The sequence below is a fragment of the Canis aureus genome, chromosome 16, assembly GCF_053574225.1.
Source record: "Canis aureus isolate CA01 chromosome 16, VMU_Caureus_v.1.0, whole genome shotgun sequence".
In the NCBI taxonomy this organism is placed as follows: domain Eukaryota; kingdom Metazoa; phylum Chordata; class Mammalia; order Carnivora; family Canidae; genus Canis; species Canis aureus.
The window spans coordinates 6810070-6835528 of record NC_135626.1 but is presented as its reverse complement, the minus strand read 5'-3'; the positions used below and the strand labels follow the sequence as shown (position 1 = coordinate 6835528).

The 25459-nt window shown below is 56.5% G+C and overlaps 2 long non-coding RNA genes across 8 annotated transcripts in view; one reads left to right on the top strand and one right to left on the bottom strand.

Annotated features, from left to right (window-relative positions):
• Positions 1-25459, top strand: part of LOC144285657 (uncharacterized) — a 94056-nt gene that overhangs the window by 53774 nt on the left and 14823 nt on the right. For 2 of the 6 annotated variants that reach the window (XR_013353913.1, XR_013353912.1), the window contains exons 3-5: positions 21615-21857; positions 22521-22608; positions 23055-23176. This is a non-coding gene — a long non-coding RNA (uncharacterized LOC144285657). Of the gene's footprint in view, positions 1-2575; positions 2957-8976; positions 9165-17648; positions 18112-21614; positions 21858-22520; positions 22609-23054; positions 23177-25459 lie in introns of those variants that run through there. The other 4 variants (XR_013353914.1, XR_013353915.1, XR_013353910.1 and 1 more) reach the window with 4 other exon arrangements.
• On the bottom strand, positions 896-11063 carry LOC144285658 (uncharacterized). Of its 2 annotated transcripts, XR_013353917.1 has the most exons (4): positions 11017-11063; positions 2847-2949; positions 2492-2619; positions 896-1933 (listed from the first exon to the last, which is right to left on the bottom strand). It is a non-coding gene; the product is annotated as an uncharacterized LOC144285658 (long non-coding RNA). The 2 variants fall into 2 exon arrangements; XR_013353916.1 differs by having other exon boundaries at positions 896-2619.

Here is a 25459-nt window from a genome sequence, read left to right as displayed (position 1 = left end):
TCACCCCTGCTATTGCAATCATGTCCTGCTGCGTTTGTTTGTTTGTTTGTTTGTTTGTTTGTTTGTTTGTTTTTTACTGGCTTGTGGCCCTTTGACTCCATAAGCCTCTAAGGCCCAGAGAATCAGCCGTTTTGTCTCTCACCATACACCCTGCACGACATTCCAGGTGGCGCATGGAAGCTTCCCATGAGCACCTGTGAATGAAGGCATTCGAGCAGCAGATGGCTGCTCCACCCGGCCAGCCCTTCTGGGTGCCTGGCCAGTCCCCTTCCCACCCTGGCCTCTGTGTCTCCATCTCTCCATAGGAGGTGGGTGATCCTGCTGGATGGAGGGAAGGCCCCCAGCACCCAAGAGGCAGCCAGGACGAAGTGGGCATGTGTGGGCGTTGGGCAAGTCATCTTTGTCTGTCTCCCATAAATGCGTCCGCCTCGGTGAAAGCAGGCAACTCTGCTCCTTCCCCATGTTACTCATCTTACCCTCCTGGTTCTCCTGATTCTGGTCACCCACCAGGAGAGGCTCGCCCTCCTGCCTTATAAGCTTCTCCCAATTCAACAGGGTTGGGCACTGGGTGGTGTTCTGCCGGATGGAGGAAGCCATCTGAGGCTCCAGCCCAGTCCCCCAACCTGCAAGGCTCAGCCTGAAGAGGGACTGCTGTCCCCAAGGCGGGGTGCTTGGGACAGACAGCCAATGCTTCCCAAGGGAACTCCAGGGATCCCTCGGTGGCTCAGCAGTTTAGCATCTGCCTTCAGCCCAGGGCCTGATCCTAGAGACTGGGGATCGAGTCCCACATCAGGCTCCCTGTGTGGAGCCAGCTTCTCTCTCTGCCTGTGTCTCTGCTTCTCTCTCTCTGTGTGTGTCTCTCATGAATAAATAAATAAAATCTTTAAAAAAAAAAAAAAAAAAAAGGAACTCCAGCCAAACCGCCCACCTCCGGGGGCTCAGCACCAAGTGCCTCAGAGACCCAGTCTGCAGGAAAGGCATGACTGACCAGGGCGCTCACCTGGGCAAGGGCTTCACCTAGGGGATGGGTGGCATCCACCAAAGCTCAGTTCAGCCATAAATTCAGCCCAGCAGGGGCCTGAATGGCTGTGCTAATGGCAGTCACCATGACATCTCTGAGTTTCTGTAAAGTACATTCAATGTTACCCCATTTTACCAATGGGAAAGTTGGGGCCGCAGACCTTAAGGCTCTGGCCCAGTTCACATCACCAAATATTCCTGAGGCGCTGGGCTGGGGCTGGTGGGGGTGCAGTTGCAGGACAAGGACCGATCGAACATGGCCCTTCCTCTTGAGTTGCTGTTGCCTGGGTGGGAGGGGAGCTGAGCAAAGCCCAGGTGAGTATGAGCTGTGGGTAAGAAGGTCGGGCCAGGAACAGCTCTACAGGGAGTGAGGAGAGCCCCTGGTAGAGATGAGGTGTGTACCCACTTGAGGAGGCCTTGATTGGAGGTGACCAATGTCACCAAGGGAGGGGTCCAGGGGTCCAACCACTGGCTGCACGAGACTTGATGCAAGATTCTGTGCTCGAAGGGGGAAGGAAAAAGTGGGTCCCGGCCTTCCTTCAGTGAGGGCATAAATACCATGATGGAGGTAGGGGGTCAACATTAGAAGTTTTAAGAGCCCAGAGGCAAGGCCCCAATACAGCCTCGATGCATGTTGATGGTCTGGGTGTGAACGTGTGTGTATGCTGTGTGGTCAGGGTGTGTAAGGTGTACCTGTGAGTCATCTGTGTGGTGTGCGTGGGGGATGTGTGTGTGCAGTCTGTGGCATCTGGAGTGTGTGTGCCTTTGGGTCTGTGCCTTTGTGTGGTGTAGTCTGTGACCAGGGGTGGGGTGAGGGGAGTGTGTGCTGATGTGTGTCTATGTTGTGGGGTGGTGGTAACTGGGACACCCTCCAGGAGACAGGGTAAAGAGAGCTGGAAGAGGAGATGTCCACCTGGAAGATGGGAAACGAGGGTGAGAGTCTGGGGCCAGAGGGGAGCAAACAGCCTGTGCAAATCCTCAGGCAAGAAAAGGAAGCCTGGAGCACCAGAGGAGTCTCAGTAAGGCTTGGGGGGGTGGGTAGGGAGAGGCAAGGGTGCGGGGGCAGCAGGGCAGGCTTTTCTCAGCACCAGGGGCAGATATTGGATGGAGGTGGTAGTGCATATGGGGAAGAGCCACAGCCCTGCATCCCAGATTACAGACTTGAGCCTAATCCCCACTCAGCCCCTGAGAGCAGCAGCCAAAAGGCTCTTAGTTCCCATCTATAACTTGGGTCCCGAGATCATGTGTGGAAGGCCCAAGAAAGAGCTTAAGATTTGCAGAGGTTTGGGGCGTACCCTGTGCAGCTCTGGTGAAGGCCTGAGGGGCACCTCTAACAAGGTGGTGGGCTGTGGCACAGGGCTCAGCTTTTAGCACCGCTGGCCTGAGGGCACAGAAGAGGGAACAGGAAAGGAGTGGGAGAGCTGAGATTTGAACCTAGGTGTCCGGATTCCAAAAGGGCCTCCACGCCCACCTTCAAGAGTGACCAGAATCTTAATCACGCCCGAGCAGCCCATAGGGTTTGCACAGCCACGTGGCCTTCCTCGGTTTTCTTCATCTTCATGGATTCCACAGGGTTAGTATTCTAGATGATGGTGGCTGCTTCAGGGATGAGAAAGCTGGCCTGAGTCCCATGGCCTGGCGGGACTCAAGCCCCTCCAGTCCTGCCCCAGAACTCCCCGGGCCCCCATAGGATGAGGGTGGGGGGTTTCTGGGCACCTGCTCCAAGCCCTTCACCGGGCCTTGCACGTGGCTACAGCATGTGGCCTAGCAGAAAGAACGTGTGACTCCCGGCCCAGGGACCCAGCAGAGCTGTGTGACTTGCCCACCTGCTGTGTGACTTGGGCAGAGCCCCTTTCCATCTCTGGGCGTGGGTTCATCCAGCTGCACAACTGGCTCGGAGTCTGCGAAGACTTGCTGAGCATCTGCGAACTGGCAGGTAAGGAAACACGTTCAGAGAGCTCAGAGCAGCCGGCCGAGATGAAGCCAACGGCAAGAGGTGACGCGGGGTTTGGACCCCAGCGCCCCAGGGCTGACGCCCACCCCCTCATCCCCCCACCCCCGGCCCCGCGGCAGCACCGGGCTGAGGGGCCCCACGCGGTTCCGGGCCGCGCCAGCCTGACGTCAGGCCGGGGCCAGCGGGGCCCAGCTCGGCACAAACAGACGGCGCGGCCCGGGCCGGGGGCGGCTATGACTCAGGGCCCCGAGCCCGGCCGGGAAGCGGAAAGTTTTGTGCCGATGACATCACCGGGCGGCGAGGGCGGGAGGGGGCCGGCTCCGGGAAAAGGCGGCCTGGCGGGCGGCCCGGCCTGGGGCCGAGCGCGGAGCGGGGCGCCGCGGGCGGGGCGGCGGGGGCGCGAACCACCGCCCCCAGCCCCGAGCCCCGAGCCCCGAGCCCCGGCCCGCGGCCCATCCCGCGTTCGCCAGCGAGGAGCGGGTTCCACCCGCCTGCGAGGACGCCGCGCTCCCCAGCGTTCCGGAGGCAGCCGCATCCATCCTGCTGCGTCCCTGCATTTTAATTACCGCCGCATTAATATTCATGAGCCGGGACTCGAGGGGGACCGCGGGCTGTCATTTCCCTCGCCCGCGCACCCCCCCACCCCGCACCCCTCTTCCCCGGCTGAGTCGTGGGTTTTGTTCCTTCCCGCTCCCAGCCCCTCCCGTACCAACAGTTGGTGCACAGCAGATGGGGGGGGGGGTTGAGTGTGAGCATGAGTGTGAGCAGGTGTGCGTGTCTGGGCAAGAAGGGCAAGGGCACAGGGTGGGGGGCTGAGCATGGGATGGGCCAGTGAGGTCTGTGTGTAAATGTGTGTGCTTTTGCCTGTGTGTCTGCTTGTGTGAACGTGAATGAGCATGTGCCTTTGTGAGGGTGTGTGTGCACTACATGTGAGCCGGTGTGCACTGTGAGTGTGTGTGTGTGCACGTGTGCACACGTGCCTGTGTGCCTCTGGGCAAGCCCAGCCACTACGTGCAGGTCTGGAGGGGGCAGCTGTATGTGCAGGTCTGGCCTGTGGAAGGGGCAAGGCTGGCGGGATTAGCAGGGCCTGACTGTACCATTGGGGAAACAGGCCTGGTGAGAAGCTGGGCCTTGTCCAAAGTCACCCTATAAGTTGGGGCACGGGGCCCAGAGCCCAGGCCTGGCTGTCTGGCCATCTCCCCGCAGCCGGCCCTCCCTATACTGTTGTTGATAACAATGGCAGACAGAGTGTGCTGAACTGACACCTCTAGTGATCTTCCCAGTGAACATGTGCAGCAGGTGGTGCTCTCAGTCCCCTTTGCAGATGGGGAAACTGAGGCAACTGGTCCAGCTAGTCAGTGGTGTGGCTGGAGCTCAGAAATGTCTGAGTCCAGAGCCCCTGGCTTTAATGACCTCAGCATGCTGCCTTCTGGGGAACTACGTGGGGAGGTCCCCACCGGGGTGATGTGGGGGTACCTGGTGTGAGGGTGCCTTGGGGCTCCAGGCACTGCCCATGCCCAGGCAGCAGAAGAGGTGTTTCAGCAGAAACATGGCTCACTGTCTGTGTCCCTCCCCAGGGGGTCCACTTTTCTTAGGCTTTCCCTGTGCCCCCCCACCCAGCCTCTCCCAATCCCAAAGCCTGTCCCAGCCACCCTGCACTTCTGGGGCTCCCCAGACACAAGAGGTCTGTGTTATAAGGAGACAGACAGACAGACAGACATAAGGCTCTCAGCTCTCCTCCCTGGGCTGGGGTCAGACAATCATTCATTCTTTCACTCAGGCTTTCTTGTGCTCCCCAACATATGCTGAAGCGTCCACTATGTGCCACTATGTGCCAATCACTGTCCTTGGCACTGGGGTTCTCTGAGTTTATGAGTTGCCCACACTGCTCTGTTTCCAATTCTGGTCATTTCTGTCTGGGATGGGGACCTCTGGGCTCTGACAGGGGGCTTTTAATCTCCATGTGTGCATGCTCACTAGGGATGGGCGGGGGTGGGGGGGCTGGCGACACCTGTGCACAAACGGCAGCATCCCACCCCAGCCTTGCCACAGAGGTCCAGTGTGCGCATGAGCTGGGACGCCCAGGCAGGAGAGGGCTGTGTCATCTTTGGGCTGCTGGAGAGCCGGAGAGGCCATGCTTAGGCAGCCTCAATGTTTCTCTCTCCATCTGAACTTGTCCTTCTCCAGCCTCCAAGCCAAACGATCCCAGGGGCTGCTTGATCTGTCTTTCCCTGGGTTGAGCCAAGGCCATCCTCTCTCTCATACCCACCCTGCTCCAATCCTTCCCTTCTGAACGCCCAGAACAAGCTGATTGTTCCCTCTTTGCTGTCATGCAGGGCTGGGCTGGAACTCTCATCCCAGCCATGTCTCCTGAGCATCTTCTCTTCTCCCCGGGGAGCTCCTTAGGAACAGAACACAGATAAGGAGACTGTAGGGGTGGTCTGGGGTTCTCTGGGGAGGAAGTAGTGGCTTCACTGGGTTTCACAGGTCGAGTAGGGGTTTCCTGTAGATGGTGCTCAGAGGGGAGGAGAAGCATCCCACGCAGAAGGAACGGCTCTGAGGGGGAACTATAGCTCCTATTCCAGAAACAGGGCAGGCCCCAGGCACAAAATCTAGGGACACCTGAGAGATAGATTTTTCTCCCGAAGAGCCCGTGGCAGTACAGCCTAGTGGTAGGGACTTTCAGGTGATCTCCCCACCTCATAAGAACCCACTCCCCTCTCACTGTGAAAGCTGAGTGAGCTACTGAGCCCCCAGTTTCCCATCTGTTAAATGGGGAGAACAACACATTTTTTAAAGATTTTATTTATTTATTTATCTGACAGAGAGAGAGAGAGAGAGCGTGCACACGCGCACACAAGCAGGGGGAACAGCAGGTAGAGGGAGAGAGAGAAGCAGCCTCCCAATGGAGCAGGGAGTCTGATGCCGGCTGGATCTGAGGACCCTAGGATCATGACCCAAGCCAAAGGCAGATGCTTAACGAACTGAGGCAACCAGGCACCCCTACTTTTTTTTTTTTTTTTGCTGTATTATATTCGGATTAAGAGACACCACCAGTAAAGCACCTAGCACAGTGCCCAGTGCTGCTACAGGGGACAGTCTGTCCTCAAGGACATAGGGGGGCCCTGGGATAACTGCCCCATTTAGCATATACAGTAGGACTGAAGTATCAGCCTGTGCCCTGCAGCCCAGCCACTGGGCAGATCAGGGAGGACAGACTTCTGGGAGGGGTAGGGACAGGCTGAAGCCACCGCCAGTCAGACAAGGAAAAGGCTCTAGATTAAGAGGAGGGTCCCAAACGCCCCCCCCTTGCCTTGGCCCCCCCTGCCAGATTGCCCATCACTCAAACAGCCGGGGAGCCAGCAGTCGGAGAGGCGGCCTGCCCACCAATCCTGGCTCACTCCAGCTTCAGCCTCCCACGTCTCTCTGCCTCCCAGCTCCCCTCTTCCTTTTGAAAATGTCCTTTTTTTTTTTTTTTTTTTGGAATAGTTATACCTGTACAAGGCAAAAAAAAAAATGTTTTTAAAGGAGGCACTGTAAAAGTTTGTGCATCCTGACCCTGGGCTTCTAGTCATTTTGTGTATGTTTCCAGGACATTTCACAGCTTATAGAATTCTCTTTCTAAAACTCCCACAGAATGATGTCCACCTCTGCCCAAGACCTTCGACCGCTCCCCATTTTTACAGAGCAAAGGCCTAAGGCCTTTGCAGCCCAGCCCCAGCCTCAGCAACACCCCTCCTGCTTCTCTCCCCACTGTCTTCCTTGCCCCCAAGGGGGGGGTTACATCTTCTCATGCAGCCAGGCGCCTGCCCTTGCTGCTGTGCCAGCCTCCACTTAAACCCTGGTGCTTTTCTTTTTTCTTTCTTTCTTTTTTTTTTTTTTTTTTTTTTTTTTTTTTTTAGGATTTTATTTATTTATTTGAGAGAGAGTGAGAGCGAGAGAGATCCCAGAGGGAGAGGAAGAGGGAGAAGCAGACTCACTGCTGAGCAGGGAGCCCATTGCGGGGCTCCATCCCAGGACCCTGAGGTCATGACCTGAGCCAAAGGAAGACAGAGGCTTAGAGCCACCCAGGTGCCCCTATGCTGGTGCTTTTCATATCTAACTTTCAGGAGGGTCCCATTGGAGTCTTGTGTCTAGACTCAATAAGCTTCTGGCAGGCTGGACCAGGCATCCTTAATTTTATTGCCACCTACCTCAGTGTCTTACACATAGTAGGTGCTTGAAATGTTTTATTTTTAAAAACATTTAACTTGCTTTTCTTTGGAGATTCAGCCAACAGATAAGGGTTTGAATCCTTGAGAAAGTGAATTGACCTCTCTGTGCCTCACTATTTCATCTGGAAAATAAAGTTAATGATAAAAGCTCCCTCCAAGAGTAACTGTGAACTAATAGCTCTAGCCTGGAGCAGAGAGCAGTTGACATGTTCTACTCATTAGTACTACTCACTCTACTCATTCATACTCAGTGTTACTCGATCTTGTCTTAGTCTCATCAAATTTGTCCAAGGTCATCTGTCTGGTCTGGGGCAGTGCTGGGACTTGACCTTCATTTCTTCCTCCTCCAGTGCTCCTTATTTCCCTCTGCTGAGTGAGGGTCACAGGCCACTGTCCCTGTTTCTGATAGGAAACACCAGGTCCAGAGAGGCTGAGTTGCTCACCTGAGGTCACACAGCCCGGTGAGCAAAGCAAAGGTCAGGCTGTCTGCCAGGTCTGCAGGGTCCCCAGGCCACTTGGAGCAGGGACCCTACAGCCCCCACAAGCCCAGCAAGACCCACCATCCTGTGTGAGTGTGTGTGTGTGTGTGTGTGTCTGCTCCTCCTGGTGGCCAAGGAAGCCTGGTGGCTTCTAAGATTGGGACAGTCACTAAAGCAAACAGCCCCCACTTACGGAGATTTGGGATTTGGGGAGTGCTGTGCTAGGGCTCACAGGCATCATCTCTTTAATCCTCTCAGTGATCTTGTTACCCCATTTTCCCGGGGTGCTCATTTAGACTTCGGGGGTACAGGCGCTTGCTAAAGGAGGGGTAAAGCCCTGAGCCCCACACTGACTACAGGCGACAGTGGGGTTTTCCCGTGCTGGAGCGGCTCTCGCGCTAGAGCTGGGGGCCAAGTGACCCCCCTAGGGTTGGGGTGCTTCCTGGGTCTCACAGAACATTCCCAGGATCCCTCCCTAGCCCTGGCCCTGCAGCGCCTACCCAACTGCATCTGGGAGCCGCACCCAAACTCTTCCAGGCTCTGCCAGGGAGACTGGAAATTTCTGCTCAGCAGCTTCTCGGGGAAGGTTTCGACACTCGGCTCAGTGGGGGGTGGGGAGGAGGAGTGAGGCTGCTCAACAGGCTCAGCTTTCTCCAGCTCTGCTGGGGTGGGGGGAGGGATGGGGGGGTCACACAGCTTCCCAATCCGTCAGAAATAATAATAACAACAACCAGCTCCAGCAACAGGGACCGCGTATTGAGAGCTTACTGTATGCCAGGCCCTGTGCTAAGTCGAGACTTTCATGGCCTCATGGAACCTTCCAGTGCCCTGGCCAGGCTGGCAGAATTAGTGACCCATCTCACAGATGAGCAAGAAAGGCTTAGAGTGGTGGAAGGAGCAGCCCCAGGCCACAGAGCTGAGAGCCTGAGGCCAGGCCGGTGACATTCCAGAGCCTCCGAGCAGATCTAGGTCACTAACTGGCTGGGGGCTGGAAAAGCTAGAAGAGGCCAGGTGGGGGCTGGGCTGGGGGAAATGCTGAGGGTCCCTTAGGGAAGCTGAAGTACACAGAAGACATCCATGACTTGACCAGAAGAAACTCTGAAGCCTCGGGGAAGGCATGCTTGGAACCCGGGTCTCTGTTAGTATGTAGGAGTGTCCTCCTGGGACACAGTGGGTCCCCCTGGAGTCTCAAGGGGTCTGGAAACTTTTCTCTATTACTGGTCCTGGTAAACTAATGACTCCAGATGCATACCTCCCGCCCCGCAACACTCTTCATCCTCCCCCCTGCCCGCATCCCTACCCGGATGGCTGGCTGGCTCGGCATGGTCAGATGGACAGGCAGGCGTGGTGCCTTAGTGGGGCTCCTGGCAAAGCGCCCTGCTCTAAATCTGCGCGATGGCTGGGGTGCCTGGACTGCGTGCCTGGCCCTGAGCCCCTAGGCCCCAAGTCAAACCGGAGGAATGTGTATGGGGGTGTCTGGAGAATCTCAGGCCTCAGGTAAAAGAGAAGGGCTGTGAATCAGGCACCTGGGGCGGGGGTGGGGGTGTGGGGGGGCAGCTGAGCGACCCGCAGCAGTGATGACCATCACTGGGCTCAGGTCCCCAACCCGTTAAATGGGCACACCGATCCCTTCCCTCCAGGGCAGGTGAGGGCCCAGTGGGTTCCTGGGGAACAACGCTGGGGGCCAGAGGGGGCCACCCGAGGCCTCGCTCCCCACCCCGCCCCCGCCGGCGCTGTCTCCCAGCCCCGGGCCCGGCCGCCTAGGGCGAAGCGTGCAGGGCGCGGCGGCGGCGCGGGCCCAGGCGCCCGGTTCAGCGGAAAGGAATGTCTTGCTCGGCGGGGGAGGCCGCGGCCCCCGAGGCCGCGTAAACCCCGCCGCCCTCCCCGGGCCTCAATTATTGCGGCCCTAAAGCCCGGCTCGTTCCGCCAACCGGGCCGCTCGCCGGGTCCCCGGGATGACTCATCCCCGCCCCCTCGCCGCCGACTCCCCCTGCCCGCCCCGCCCCGCCCTGCCCCGCCGCCACCCGACCCTCGCCCCACGCTCGCCCAAAGCCGGGGAGGGTCTGCGGGGTTGGGGAGTGGGTGCGCCCCGCCCCCACGCCGCTGCGGCGCGCCCTCCCCGCCCCGCCCCTCCCCCGCGCCCCCTCCGCGCGCCGCCCGCCCGCTCCCTCCCCTCCCCTCCCCCCTCCATAACTCAAAAGCTTGTCAAGCTGGTTCCAGACTCCTGGCGCCGGGCTCCGCTCCAGGAAAGAAAAAAAAGGAAAAAGAAAAAGGGAAAAAGCCGGCGCGAGGGAGCGAGAGGGAGAGAGAAAGGCCCGCGGAGCGCAACTGTGCGCCACTTGCGCGCTCGGCGCCGCGGGCCCCCCCCGCCCCCCAACCCTAACGGGGAACCCCGCACCCCCGGGCAGAGGCCGCGCGCGCGGCGCGGATCAATTATTTATGGGCGAATCAATTATTTAGCTGTCCCGGGAAGGGGAGGCGGCTGCGGAGACCACCCCGCCGGAGGTCGCGGCTCTCCCGCTGGGCCTCGGGGGTCGGGACGCGTCCCCTAGCCGGGGCTGGGGGGGCCGGGGGTGTCGGTCCGAGAAGGCTGCCTCGGGGTGGGCTCCGGGAGGAGCGCGGGGGAACCTGCAGAAACCTCCCAGTTGGGCCGGGGCGGTTGGGGGGTGGCGGGGTGAGAAGGAGCGGGCTGGCGGGGGCGGGGGCGGGGGAAGAGCCTAGCCTGTGAATTCTTTCCTTCCTCGCTTCATTCATTTCTTGCGAGCCCTCTGCTGCCGCGGAGCCCACACAGAGGGCTGTGGTAGGAGAGGGTTAAGAACTGCAATTTGGAGTTAGAGCTGGGTCCGAATCCATCAGTATATTGTATTCACCCCTGCTGTGTCCCCTTAAGCTAGGAACTTGCCCTCTCTGAGCCTCCACTTCCTCTCGGGAGGGATGAAGAGGAGCAGCATGAGGGCTTGAAGGAGGTGGTGTGGGGATTCAGGGAGGTGAGGCACCTGGGCAGGGCCTGGCACGGAGTAGGCATGGAAGGAGCACTTCTCATACTGGGGGGAAGACTCCCAGACCCCCAGTATCCCTCCCTCTCCCCTCTCCCTGCTGTGGGTTCTGGAAAGCCTTCATCCTCTCCTGGTTTGAGACATTTGAAGGTCATTATCAAAGCCATGTCAACCCCAAGGCCTCGGCCCAGGGCCCTTACCTCTGGCTGGCTTCTCACCAGCCTGGTCCTTCAAAGGCTAGTGCATCTGGCAGCCAGAGGGGTCTGCCCCAGGCTCAATCTAATCCTCTTGCTAGTCACTTCCCTCCTCTACAGCCTCCTTCCCTCCCCCATGTCCTCCATTCTGCTTCCTACCTGCTCCTCTCTGCTTCCAGCCTGGGTGGGAGAGGTTTGGAGTGGTGTTGGGGGGACCCTGTTTAAGAAAAATAATGTGAAGTAATGAATACACATTTAAGCCCAGGGGCCTTGGCAGGGCCCAGGCAACGAGAGTCCCTGGAGCTAAAGGGTCCTTACTTTCTTGGCAAATCACCACTGCAGGTGGCTGGCACCATTGTCATCCCTTTGCAGAGGTGGAAATAAAGCTTAGGAACAGGGAAGGTGCCGGCCCAAGGTCACACAGCTTGGAAGGATAAAGCTGAGCTCCGAGCTCATCAGCAACACTGAACTGCCTCAGTGCATATACCACCTTACTGCCTCATCTACAAGGAATCCCCCACCCCCGACCCCCCACATCCCCAGCACAGGCAAGGTCAGGCACAGCAGCCTTTGCTTCCAGACCAGCCCTGGCCCCTCCCTCCCAAGGCCTTCATGCCCTAAGGCCCCAGCCTAGGAGACTTTCTGTCTTGTGACAACAACCACACAGTGCCAGGAGGTAGGTCTCTTCTGACCTTTTGAATTCCCACAGCTGTCCATGCTCATTCCAGAACTCAGCCTCCTCAGCTGACCCTGAGGGAACACCCCCTATCAGGCGGTGAGCTCCCTGGGGGCAGGGGACTGTTGCATCTTGTTTGGCTTCTGTTTGGCTTCGTGTTTCCCGGTCTGAGCTTCTGGTCCCAGCACAGAGGCACAGAGTAAACGTGCATGGTGCCTGTCGCTGGAACATCTATTCCCAGCTTGGGAGGAGGGGCAGCGGAGGCAGATGTGAGGCTGTTAAACTGCACGTTCCTGGGGCCTCTCCAGACCTTCTGAATCAGGCTGGGCACTGGGCCTGGGGCTCTGCATTTTCCAGCTCCCTGGATAAAGTAAAGCTCACTAAAGTTTGAGACTCACTGACTCAGGAGCCAGAAAGGGCAAAATGTTGCATCAGACCAAGCCCCTCTCACAAAGGGGATTCATCCCCCCCTAACTCTGGCTGATTTTTATCAGTGTACCAAGCTCATCTTCCAGCTGAGAATGAATTGTTTCTTACACTTATTAAAGACCTCCTGTATGCCTGGGACTGGATCTGAGGCTTCAGATACTCAACCTCAGTGGATACTAAAAAAAAAACAAAAAAACAAAAAACTTCTAAGAAGTGGGGACAATTATTATCTCCATCTTTCAGATGGAGAAACTGAGGCCTGCAGAGGCAAAGTGACTTGCAGAGGGACAAAGTGTTGGGGAATGAGGAGGCTCGAATAGGAGCATAGTGTACAGGACCAATGACCTCAGGAATATAGCTTACAAGGGTCTAATGAGAATATCTAGAGTTGAGAGTTTATCCACCAGCCCATGAACAGCTTGGAGAATCAGTCATGCTACAGTCACGATAAGAACCTCAAGCAAAGATATGCAATGAAATTAGGCCACAGACCCCAAAGAAATCTAATCAAGTAGGCCTCCTCTCCCTGGTATCTTCGAGTCAGCTTTTGAGGGGTGGGGGGTTGTGAAAAGATTTGCTGTATTTGCTTCAGGCAAATCTTTGCCTTTTTCTCTGTCTGCAGTTTTGGTACAAAAGGGAAGGATCCAGGCCAGCAAGAAGAGAGAACCAGGCTGGTGGTGGGCAGGTGGGCATTGCAGGCCACCATGACTCCCTGGGCTTATCTACGGGGCTGTTACCACTTTGCTTCCCCTGAACCAGTGCTCTGTGCTAATTCTCACTCTAGGAGGGTGATCAAGGCATCAGGGAGATTTCAGGTGGGGAGGGGCCAATTTAGTGGTCACTGTGCCTATTGCTGGAGGGGCCAGCTGCAGCGAAAAGTGTGGACTTGCTCTAGGAGGACCCCGAAGACAGAACCAGTGGAGGCCACCCAGAGAGGTCGGTTTTGCCTCACAAGATAAACTAACAGGGCAGCCTTGTAGGTAATGAGTGACCCACCTGGGGAGGTATTCAAGGACAGGCAGGGCTGTGTGTGTCAGTGTGTATACAGAGCCATGACTCAGGAAAAGGATTGGCTAAGGCTACTACTTTGAGACCTTTTTCAATGTCGGGACTGGGAATTTCCATTCCTAACATAACTAACCAACCCAAGTAGGGCTGATGGGAAAAATTTACAGAGAAGAAAGGTGGCAGGGTAAGGTGCCCAGATTAGGAACCCACAGACCCTAGTGAGGCACCCAGGGGCACTGAATCAAGACCCCTCCCTTGGCTTCCAACAGAACTGCCATTTCTTGACACTCAAATGTCCTCATTTCTCTTGCAATCATCTATAAATGTCCAAGAACCCTTCATTATAATGATTAATAATATATTACGATGACTGACGATCACTAACCATAACACTCATAAGCATGAATGGAGCAGTTACTGAGACAGGCTCTGTTCTAAGTAAATAAATAAATAAATAAATAAATAAATAAATAAATAAATTTATTAATGTATATAATTGACATGAAAGTCCTATGAGCAATGTCTTTACTTCTACTATCATTCCCATTTTACAGATGAGGAAACTGAAGCTAAGAGAGTGACATGAGAAGTCCTAGGACTCAGAGCTGGGCTCAGGAGGGGAGCTGGGAAGTGCTGGCAGAGGGCCAAGGAGTGGCACGCTGCCCTCCATCTATGGGGCTGCTTCTGCCCTCATGGCCCAGAACTCTGGCCACTGTCAACTGCAGTGGCCCAGGGTAGCAGAACCCAGAATGAGAATGGGAGAAGGGGCCATCTCCAACTTCTTCATTTTACACCAGGGCAGTAGGTATCAGAGAGTGGAAGAGACTTCTAAAGGTCATCAGCAAGTCCAGTGGCCACTGGGTCTCCTGAGTCTTCCTGATGGGCTTCTCCTACTGCACTCCCACATTCCACTCCTCTTTATTTATTTATTTTAAAAGATTTGTTTATTCAGGTGTCCCTCCACTCCTCTTTAAAAATGATATTTGAAAAATCACCATTAGGGACACCTGGATGGCTCGGTCAGTTGGGCATCTGACTCTTGGGGTTTCAGCTCAGGTCATGATCTCAGGGTCTTGGGACTGAGCCCGGTGTCAAGCTCCAAGCTCAGCTTGAGATTCTCTTTCTCTCCCTCTCCCTCTTTCCCTCTCTTGCTCATACTCTCTCTCCTCTCTCTCTCACACACACAAATAAATCTTTAAAAAATGAAATTATAAATAAAATTAAATGGGGGGCACTGAAGTGCCCTAGTGAAGCATCTGCCTTTGGCTCAGGTCATGATCCTCCCTGGCCTCCCCTAGTCTGGCTCCCTGCTCAACATGGAGTCTGCATCTCCCTCCGGCTTGTGCTCTCTTTTCTCTCTCTAGATCTCTTTTAAATAAAAACATATCTTAAAATATAAATAAAATTTAAAAATTGTCAGTAGTAGCATATTTCTAAGAAAACATTATTGAGGGACAGCTGGGTGGCTCAGCAGTTGAGCATCTGCCTTCAGCTCAGGGCATGACCCTGGAGTCCCAGGACCGAGTCCCACATTGGGCTCCCTGCATGGAGCCTGCTTCTCCCTCTGCCTATGTCTCTGCCTCTCTCTCTGTGTGTCTCTCATGAATAAATAAATAAAATCTTAAAAAAAAAGAAGAAAAGAAAAGAAAACATTATTGGGTTGGATGGGTGGCTCAATGGGTTAAGCAACCGGCTCTTGGTTTCTACACTGGGCATGGAGCCTGCTTAAGATTCCCTCTGCCCCTCCCTCACTACAAGTGCCTGCAGGCTCTCTCCCTCTCTCTCTCTCTCTCAAAAAATAAGAAAATAAAAAAAAATAACCAGACGCACACACACACACACCACAAATTACCAAAGGAAGCAGAAGACCCGCTGCAAGTGAAGCAGTGATGTGCCCAGAGATTGTTTCCCTGCTTGCAAAATGGGAATCAGGACAGTGCTTCCCTGCTGACCTCATAGGGAGGGTCAAGGTTAAAGGGAACAGTGGGTATGAAGCCACTTGTAAACTGGAAGATATTATCAAAGTGATCATCTTTGAATGTTGGGCGTAGAAATTAGAAGTACGAGCTGCAGCTCCTCCCAGGGAAATCGAACTCAAATTCAGGGCTCGGAAACAATCAATTCTTCCAGGGTTAGATCCTCCCTAGAAAGCACCCCAGGCTATTTCCTCATCTGTCCACCTGGAAGTCACTCACTGAGCCGTCACCTGTGTGCAGCAGTGCGTTCAGCTCAGCGGCCTCAAGCACAGGCTCTGGGTCACTCTTCCTTGGCCTGAGTTAAAGGGTCGGCTTGGCCACTCCGAGCTAACGCCAACTTCCCTGTGGGAGCCTCAGGGTGTCTGTTAGGATGCAGCCTAGCTCTTCTGGCAGAACCCAAGGAACCCGAGCTAGAGGAGAGAAGAGCTGATTTCCTTGGTGTGTCAGTGTAGGGGGCCCCGCTCTGGGAGCTGGTCCAGGGCCCACGCTCCTTCTGTCTTCCCATCTTGTGCGGGATCGCCTCCGTGCACAGGGTGGAAGACGGCCGCCGTCTCCCCCTCCCCAATCTTTCCTGGGAGTGTTGGGAAGACCCAGGAGGTGGAGACCACCCCTTCCTTTTAAGGGAAGCTGGAAGGGGCTTGGACACCTTGCTTGTGTCCCATTGGCCAGAACAGATCACATGGCCGTGCGTAGTTGCAAGGGAGCCTGGGATATGTAGTACTTAGCCTGGCAGCCCTGGACCTCTTTAAAACCCCAGAGGGGGATGTTCTGTTACTAAAGGGAAGATGGCAGAATGGATACTGGGCAACAGCCGGCAGTCTCTGCCGTGTAGGATTCAAGGAGATACTCTGGGGAGACACTCAGCACAGGGCCAGATATACGGCCCTGCTCAGGGAATATGTGACATTAATTGGTATCATAAGTGTGTCCTTTTCACTTTCCCAAGGGATCCAGGGACCTTGGGGTGGCTCGGGTGGCTTCGTGGGGGCTCCATCCCATGCCCTCCACCCTCTAGGTGATCAGGAGAAGCACCGAGAGACAGCAGACCCCAGCCACCCCACAGCCCAGGCCACGGAGGATCTCAGGCCTCCTGTCTCTCTTCACGGAAGAAACAGGAAAACAGCCTTTACTTCAGGGCTCAGAGACAAGGAGAAATGGTGACATTGGGGCCCTTGCAGCCCTGCCCCCCGGCTGCCTCTGAGGAGCATGGCAACCTTTGTTGCTTTGTGACTCAAGGCCGGGTCCGCTCTGCTATGTTCTGGCTCTCGGACGCTGGTCAGGACACCAGACAGGCATCCTTGTCCCCCCAAACGCAGCACCAGCTGATTTGAGCTCAGAAGCATTCCCTCCTTAAATATTCTCCTCTGAACTCAGAGCTCTTTCCAGCCCTAGGAGGACTGACAGATGACATGGGAAGGTGTGTGCTGTGTCCCTACAGGTCCAGCTCCCCCCAGCCACCGAGTAGAAGGGTCTCTTCTCCTGCAGACGCTGGGTTCAGTGTCAGGAGCTGCGACCCCCTGATCAGATGACCCTGACTCTGCCTCTTAGCAGCTGTGATCACTGACCTCTCCGATTATAATGGGGATGATTAGGGCATCTGCATCTCCATCTTACTATAAAGATTTATAGAATAAACCACCCAAGGTGTTTGTGGAGGGAAAAGGTTCACTGAATGATGCCTGCTCAGATCAGGATTATGCCAATTATTTTCTTCCATGCGTTCCACAGTCCTTGACTGCCTGCCACCTGTCCATGCCTCCTGCTGTCCACATCCTAAGCCTTTCCAGAGGCCCCTGGATGGATGGGGCAGGTCCTCCGCATATGCCAGCTTTGCACCCCAGCATTCACACTTTCCACAATCATGATGAATTAATCCTGTGGGTGGAACACTGCCTTCCAGACAAGGAATCCCAAGCCAGCAGGGATTGTGACTATTTCATTCACGCAGTACCCTAGTGCCCGGCACAGGTCTCGGCGTGACGAGGATTCTAGGAAATGCTTGTGGAATGAATGAATGGATGGGCAAATGAATGGGCGGATGGATGAGCAAGGAGTTTTGCCATCAGCCTGAGGTTGTGTATCTAAGAGCAGAGTTTACAGACTTGGAAAGACTCTGATTTGAATGTCAACTCTGTCATTGACTTGCTAGGTGACCAGAAGCAAGACCCTGCTTCTTCACTTGATCTCAAAACTGGACTGACCCTCTCTCCTCGACTACTAGAGAAATCAGTTTGGCTAATAAAAGCTTTCATTCGTTCATGAACACAGTGAATCCACAAACATTTTCTGAGTGTCCTCTGGGTGCTGGGGGCCCGGGCTGGGTGATGGTAGCTGGGGATAAAAAGGAAGACCCTGTACCGGAGGGGGAGGGGGAGGAGGGAGAGACCCTCAGGTCCATCCTCTGCACAAAGGAAGTGGCTGAGGCCCTCTGTCCGCATCCTGTCCTCCTCAACCCCCCATGGCCCTTCCATCTGTGTCCTTTTCCTGTGGCTCTTTCATCTGGGCTTGGGCAGGGGGCTCTGTGCCCCCAACCCCCACCTGCAGCCATTTCCTGCCCTCCTGTCATCTGCTTCCTTTGATCCTTTTGTCAAGAGACTTCTGGAAGCCTCTGGACCATTGGCAACCTTGGCAACCTCCTCCCCTGGGCTGGTCCTAGTCTGTTGACCCCACCGGGACAGGGGGTCAAAGTGGGCTTCTCTTGGGATGCTGCCCTGGGAGGCAGGTGGGTCCTGGTGTCATTCATTCATTCATTCATTCATTCATTCATTCATTCACAGGTCCCAGGCCTGTGTGGGGCTCACAAAGTAAACAAGGCAGTCATGGTCCCTGTCCTCATGGAACCCCCAGTCCTTTGCACACCAAGTGGATTCTCCCCAGAGCTGCCACAGCAGGAGTGGCCCGAGGACCCAAGGAAGGAACACTGAGCTAGAAATCAGGCCTCTAGCTAGCACCATTATCTCTGAGGCTCGGTTCCACATCTGGTGCGTGGGGGCGGCTGGAGATAGCACAGGACCACATGCTCTGCAAGCTCTCCCAATCTGGAAGATCATGAGAGGTCATGGGAGTGCCTTGGCCTTGCCAGAATGGACTTCCCGGACACAGGAAGGAGCCTCCGGAACCAGCAGAGAGGCAGGGGAGAGGCCAGAGGTCCAAGTATGAAAAGAGGTAGATACCCATCATTGGTCAGAGAGTGAACGGGGCCTTGGCCTGTGCCCTCCACTTGGCACGGGCCTCCACGCCTGGCTCGGGGCAGGAGCTCAGCTGATGCTTGTCCGGGGGCTGCCATTTACTGAGCACTTACCATGTGTCAGGCATGCCGGGCTGAGCTATTTACACCAGGTCCCAGTCTGTTAGCTCCTCATGCTGGTCCTATGAGATAGATGCCATTATTCTCCCCATTTCAAAGATGAGAAAAGAGAGGCACAGAGATGAGTTCTGCCCAGGGCCCCGTGGTTTGCGGATGGCAGAGCTGGCTTTTGAACTCTACTGACCTGACTTCAGCCCCTGTGCTCTTCTGTCCCTTGGTGAATGACAAGGGGGCTGGGCTCTAGGCATCAGGACCTTGGGCTCACCTCTGCCCTTTCCATCTTTCCCCTCAGTGGTTTCAGCAGGGTGGCTGGTGAGATGTCACCCAGGGGAGATGGGAAACAGTCAGGAACCAGAATAGAGGGCAGCCCAGGTGGCTCAGCAGTTTAGCACCGCCTGCAGCCCAGGGCGTGGTCCTGGAGACCCAGGATCGAGTCCCACGTCGGGCTCCCTGCATGGAGCCTGCTTCTCCCTCTGCCTGTGTCTCTGCCTCTCTCTCTATGTGTGTCTCTCATGAATAAATAAATAAAATCTTAAAAAAAAAAAAAAAAGGAACCAGAATAGAGGCCCACCTCCCAAGGGAGGTCGTCCAGAGGACAGCAGCGTGGGCTGACAGTAGTCTTCTTCCCAGCCCACCCCCGACCCCTGGCGACCCTTTCCTCTGCAAACCCAGGAAGGCCCAATCCATCCATCCACTCGTCCATTTGTTCCCTCATTGGCTCAGGATACACAGATGAGCAAGTGTCTGTCCCCTGGAGGACTGTGTCCTTAGGGAACATTCTGAAGGACAGCCAAACGGACACAGGTGAACAGGTGAGGGAGGTAGTTGGGGGCGTGGTGGGGGGAGGCAGGCAGAGGAGGGAATGTGGCCTGGGGGAGAGGCAGGATGGCTCTTGAGGAGGTGACATCTGAGCTGAGACCTGAGGATCAGGAAGCAGAGGGCTTTCAGATATCAGGACCGGTGAGTGCAGAGGTCAGGAGGGTGGCAGGAGAGGGAGGGAGGGCCGGAGGGGAGGGACCCGATGGGGCAGCAGGGTCGCGATGGGCTGGCACACTGAGCCAGAGCTCGACACCTTCTGGGTAGAGCGTGTAGCTGTCACGAGCCAGTCGAAACCCGATCGAGTCCTTTAAAGTTTCCATAGGCTTCCCAGGGGCTGCATGAGTAGGAGGCTGAGGAGAAGGGGACATGGAGGCAAGGAGGCCCAGATGAGGCTGGTGTAGGGGGGAGATGATGAGGCTAGACTTGGGCGTGGCTGTGGGCAGGGAGAGGGGATATGCTTGCCTGTGACTGGGCATGGGGGTCAAAGAGGACTCTGACTTTGGGGACCTTCACTTTTCAGCATGTGGAGCCAGGGGACAGAGGAGGGCCGGAGGCTGGGGTGAAGGGGCCAAGCCCTGGACTGCAGCTCGACTTAGACTGTCCAGGGACTCGCAGGGCTGTCACCGCTGCCCACAACCCACCCCCAGCCCTGCACCCCCATTCTCTCATGATTGATGAAGGCCCCATGCAGTGTTTGCTCAGCTGGCTGAGCCCTCTGGGGCCGGCTGCGGGTCTGTCCGTGCACATCTGTCTGTCTCGGGGAGGAGGAAACCAGAGGGGAGGGGAGCTGAGGCAGAATGGAAATCCACCAGGGTTGGGAACCAGGCCCTCCCCATTCTGCTTTGCTGGAGTGACTCACCGGGGGAAATGGACTAGTCCAGACCAAGAGCCCCTGCTGGCTACGGGTGGTGCAGGCCTGGGGACTGGGCCCCCACCATTGCCAGCTGTTTACCCTCAAGGCCTTCCACCTGCTAGAGACCCCAGGCTCCATCCAGGACTGTTCCCCCTGGGGCCTGAGGAGGGCAGTTTTCGGGTCACAGGCTCTGGGGGAGCTGTGGGGCCCCAGGACTGGGAAGATACCACCCTGCCCGCTTCTCCTCCATGACCTGACTCAGACATGGCCCCACCACCGACCCATCACCCCCGTTTTGCTCTCCTCCCTCACCCCTCTGTCCAACAAATCTAGCCTTTAAGGCTTTTTGTTCAGGCCACTCAGCCCCTCTGTCTGCCTCCCCAGACCGGCCCCCCATTATGTCTCACCTGGATATCTAGCAGCGGCCTCACCGGGTCTTCCTGCTCTTACCTTTGCCCCTGCACTCCCTGCTACTCAAGGCAGCCAGAGTGATCTTTCTGGAAGTGCTACTGAATATGTCACTTCTCTGTCTCAAACCTTCCACGGCTTTCCATTACCCTCAGCCTGACATGGAGACTAACACAAAGCCAGGATGGCGTGACCCACACTGACCTCTCTCCCTCCCTCCCTCAGTGCTACTTTCTGTAGCTCCCTGCTTGTGAAATGGAGGATTTTTCAATTTTCCTAATTAGCCCTGTTTTAGTCTCACCCCCTGGATCTTTGCACATGCTACTGTGTCCTTCAGCAGGAGCATCCCCACAGCCTCTTGCCTGGCTGATCCTTTTTTTTTTTTTTTTTTTTAAGATTTTATTTATTTATTCATGAGAGACACAGAGAGAGGCAGAGACACAGGCAGAGGGAGAAGCAGGCTCCCTGCAAGGACTCCGATGCAAAACTCCATCCCAGGACCCCGGGATCATGCCCTGAGCCAAAGGCAGGGACTCAACCACTGAACCACCCAGGTGCCCCTGCCTGGCTGATTCTTACTCAAGCTTTTTAGACCTCTCCTTCTCTGCCCTCTCCCCGTCAGAGCAGGCTGGGTCAGGGGCCTCCTCCAGGCCCCCATGAGACCTTGGGCTTCCCGCAGCACAGCCCTGACAGCCCTAGACAGGGCCTCTCCTTCAGGGCCTGTCCATGCCCAGAATCTGGTAGGTGTCCGGGAGAAGGTTCAAGGGCAGCCAGGGAGGACCGCTGGGGAGCAGGGCTGAAACAGGCCCTGCTCAGGCCTCCTGGTTTTTTTGTTTTTGTTTTTGTTTTTAATTTTTATTTATTTATGATAGTCACAGAGAGAGAGAGGCAGAGACACAGGCAGAGGGAGAAGCAGGCTCCATGCACCGGGAGCCCGATGTGGGACTCGATCCCGGGTCTCCAGGATCGCGCCCTGGGCCAAAGGCAGGCGCCAAACCGCTGCGCCACCCAGGGATCCCTGCCTCCTGGTTTTGTATGGGGAAAGGAGAGGAGGGGGCTCTTGGAACAGTTATTACAGCAAATGTGATGCCCCCCCCCCCCGCCCTTCCAGGGCTCTGGCATAGTCCCACGGAAGATCCTCATCCCCTGCCACTAATGGAGGAGGCAGCCGGAGGTCACCACCGGGCCTCTACCCACAGGATGATAACAAGGCTGATGAGCAGTGCTCTGTGCTGAGGGCCGCACCTGCCTGAGCTCATTCTGTCCCTTTATCACCCCCAGTTCACAGACTAGGAAGCTGAGGCTCTGCGGGGCACAGTGACTTGCCCAAGGTCACTCGATCCTGCCAGAGCTGGAATGGGAACCCAGGATCGCGGCTGCTCACCACCAGCTGGTCACCGGTCACCACCTGGCTGAGGGTGGACACTTCTCCCAGACTCAGCAGGCCTTGGTTCTTCCTCCGAGAAATGGACATCCCAAAGCAACGACCATGCAGAGGGCGTTTGTGAAATCAGTGTGCTGCTGGTTAGTGCAGTGGCAGGTGAAGTTTCCAGAAGAGGAGGGTCAAAGAGGGGCAGTGATGTAGCCATGGTCACAGAACACGTGGCGATCTGTATGGGCCTCTGAAGCCAAGGCAAGTGGTATCCAGTGAGATTTTTCTCAGTTAAGCTCCTCTCTGTAACCACAGCCATGGTGACTGGCCTGCTGGGTGTGGCCTATTCAGCCCTGTTCTGAGGGAGTCGGGAGACTCTGTGGTGACAGGGCTGTGGCTTCAGGCTCTCTCCCATCCTGGGCAGGAGCAGGGGTAGGGGATGCAGGCGGGGAGGCACACTTCCATCCCACTAGGGGAGGCAGCTTCAAAGGGACCATGGAATCCTGAGCCACTGGAGGCTAGAGCCTCCTTCCCTGCAGAGGCTTGGGGGACTCAACATAGCACTTTACCTCCCCTTCCCTAGCACAAAGCTGGGAAGCTCCCCTGGGAGCCTTGGTGGCAGCAAAGGAGCCAGGGACTGGTCTGCAGCCTGGCCTGGCCCCATGGGAAGAGTACTGGACAGGGAGTCTACGTCAGGCTCTGGCATGGCCTTGCTGCACACCTGGGCCATCGTGCCCCTCTTGGACCTGGTGGGGGCACCACTGGTTTGCCCTGGATGGAGCTAAGTGGTTAACATTTTATTCCTGAATCCTCAGAACCATCCCTGTGAGGCTGCCAGTATAATTCCCCTGCTCTCTGTGAGGCTTGGAGGAGTGAGGGGACCCACCCAAGTTCACACAGCAGGTGAGTGACACAACAGGAATTTGGCTTTTCAATTTATGGAGGTCTAATGGACATAACAATAACTGCAGAATTTGAGGGGCTTGGGCATCTATATATGCCCAGAAAACCATCATTGCTATCAGGGCGGTGAACATATCCACCGTCCTCCAAAAGTTCTCTTGTGCCCCTTTGTGGGACTTCCTGGTCCCCAATGTCCCACAGCAGCCACTGAGATGCTTTTTGTCACTACAGGTTAGTCTGCATTTTCTAGAATGTTCTATAAATGGAATCACACAGTATGCATTCTTTGTTGCCTGGCTGCTCTCACTCTGCATTCGCGACCTTGAGATTCCTCCATGGTGTTGCGTGTCTCAAGAGTTCATTTCTTCTTACCGCTGAGCCGTGTTCCATGTCAGAACGTACCACAAACTGTTGAGCCAGTTGCCTATCGATGGGTTGTTTTCCAGTTTTGCTGGAACTCCAGTTTTCCATGAAGCTTCCATGAAGATTCGTGCGTTAAGTCTTTGCATGGACCTAAGTTTTCATTGCTCTGGGATAAATGCCTTAGAGGGGAATCGCCTGTCCTGTGGTAAGTGTACGTTTCAATTTTTAAAAAGCTGCCAAATGTTTTCCCAAGTCGCTGAACCACTTGACATTCCCACCAGCCATGGAGAAGGGTCCTAAAGGGGGATGGGGACTGGAATCGAGGCCTGCCCAGCTCCGGAGCCATGGGCCCTCACTGCCAAGCCCCAGACCTCCCCAGCCCTCCCTCCTAGCTGGCCTGGCTCCCTGGGCTGACTGGCTAGCTGGAGAAGGAGCCGACGGACAGCAGGGGCTGAGATCCTCTCCACCCGCAGGAGCAGGTGCCCCCTGCCCACCTGCCCACTGCACTGGCACCCCCACCCCTGCAGGTCTGGCTTCCTCTTTGAGCAGGGCCATGCCTTCCCAAGGGGCCCAGAAGCTCCTGGAAGGCAGGGCTGGGCACATAGTGGGCTCAGGGGAAAGGCCAGTGTGTGGGGGGGAGCTGCAGGGCTGCACCCTCTGTGGACCCCTGTGGCTTCTGGCTTGCAGAGGAAGGAGGGGGGTCTCCCAGGCCAGTGACAAAGGCTTCTGGGGCATTGGGGGGGGTGCTGAGGATTTTATTGGGCTCCTTACCAAGGCTGCAGGGGAGAGGGGTGTGTGTGTGTGTGTGTGTGCGCTGGTAAAAGACAGTCCCTTTGAGCTCCGAGAGAGGAGAAAGAAAGAAGCCATCGGAACCTTGGCAGAGGGGGAGACACAGAGACAGAGACCCAGAACCGGGGAGAGAGGCGGTCACAGCCAGGAGGGGCCACTCCCCCTGCAGACCCCGGGGAGGGGGAAGGAGGCGGGAGGGGTGCGCGAGGGGAGCGCGAGGGGAGCAGGGCTTCTTCATTAAAAATGAACCCCCGGAGCCGGGCCCGCAGCGGCCGAGGAGCCGGGCTGCCGGCGGCCTCCCTCTCGCTGGAGCACAGAGGCCCGCGCCGGCTCCAGCCGCCCGCGGCCGACCTCACGCGTCCTCAAAGCCAGCCTGGCCCACTTCCCCCGCCGGTTGCCACAGCAACTGAGCTCTGAGTAATCAGCCGCACGGTGACCTTTCTTCCCCCGGAGAGAGGGAGGGAGGGAGGGAGGGAGGGCGGAGGGAGGGAGGGAGGCAGCGCTCGGGAGGGGGGAGGAGGGACGAGGGAGAGGAGGAGGGACGGGAGGCAGAGAGGAGAACAGAGGGAGAGAGATGAAGAGGAGGAGGGGGGAGGATGGAGGCGAGAGGGGGGAGCGACGGAGGAGGAGGGGAGGAGGAGGAGGGAGGCTGAGCGCGGTCAGAGCAGTAAAAACACTGCATCTGGGGTCTGGGGGCTTTCGGGGATGGAGCTGGCGGTCGGAAGCTGGAGAGAGGAGGGGCAGCGGGCCCTGCAGCGCTGCGGTGGGGGTGGGGAGGCCCCCCACACTCCCTCACCCGCCGCCCCCCAGCTCTCCAGGGCTGCCTCTCCCAAGTCCTGGGGGGTTGTGAGAGCATGAGCAGCCCCTGTGTGCTCTCTGGCTCAAAAGGTGCCCTCTCCCGGCGGCAGCAGCAGCGTGGACTCCCCCATTCCCCAGATGGGAACACTGAGGCCAGGGAGCCGGTTGGCAGTTTCAGGTCCGGGTGCTTGAACCCTATGACACCTCTTTCTGCCTAACTGCTTACCCCTGGGAGGCGAGCTGCAGCCAGAAGAGGTGGGGGTGAGTCCTCCACCACTCCCACGTCCCCCACTACCCAGGTCTCTGGCCTCAGTTTCCTTGGTTGTAAAGTAGAGATCCTGGGGTGGGAGGGATGCTTACTGCCCAAGGAGACAGCACTGGTTAAGGAGGATCCAGGCAGCCTCTACACCCAGATTTTTTTTTTTTTAAGATTTTATTTATTCATTCATGAGAGACAGAGAGAGAGGCAGAGGGAGAACCAGGCTCCCTGCAGAGAGCCCGATGCAGGACTCATCCCAGGACCCTCCCAGCACCTCCCAGGACCCCAGGATCACCATCTGAGCCAAAGGCAGAGGCTCAACCACTGAGCCACCCAGGTGCCCCTACACCCACATATTGATTTGAGATTTGCTAAACATAGAGAGAGCAAGGCAGGTAGGATGGGAGACCCAGACAGGCTGTGAGCTGAAGGAACCCGGAGAGGCATGGGTGCAGAGGGGAGCCCCTGGGGTGCAGGGGCACCACCCTGAGAGGGCACGGAAACTTCGTGGGCCCTGCTATCCTGCCAGCCCACCCTCGCTCCTCCGTGGCTCCACAGCCCTGGGCCACCACCAGGCCCATCACCCGCCTGGCCCTGGGGACCCGCCAGCCGCCTGTTTATGAGGCGAGCCAGTCCTGGAGT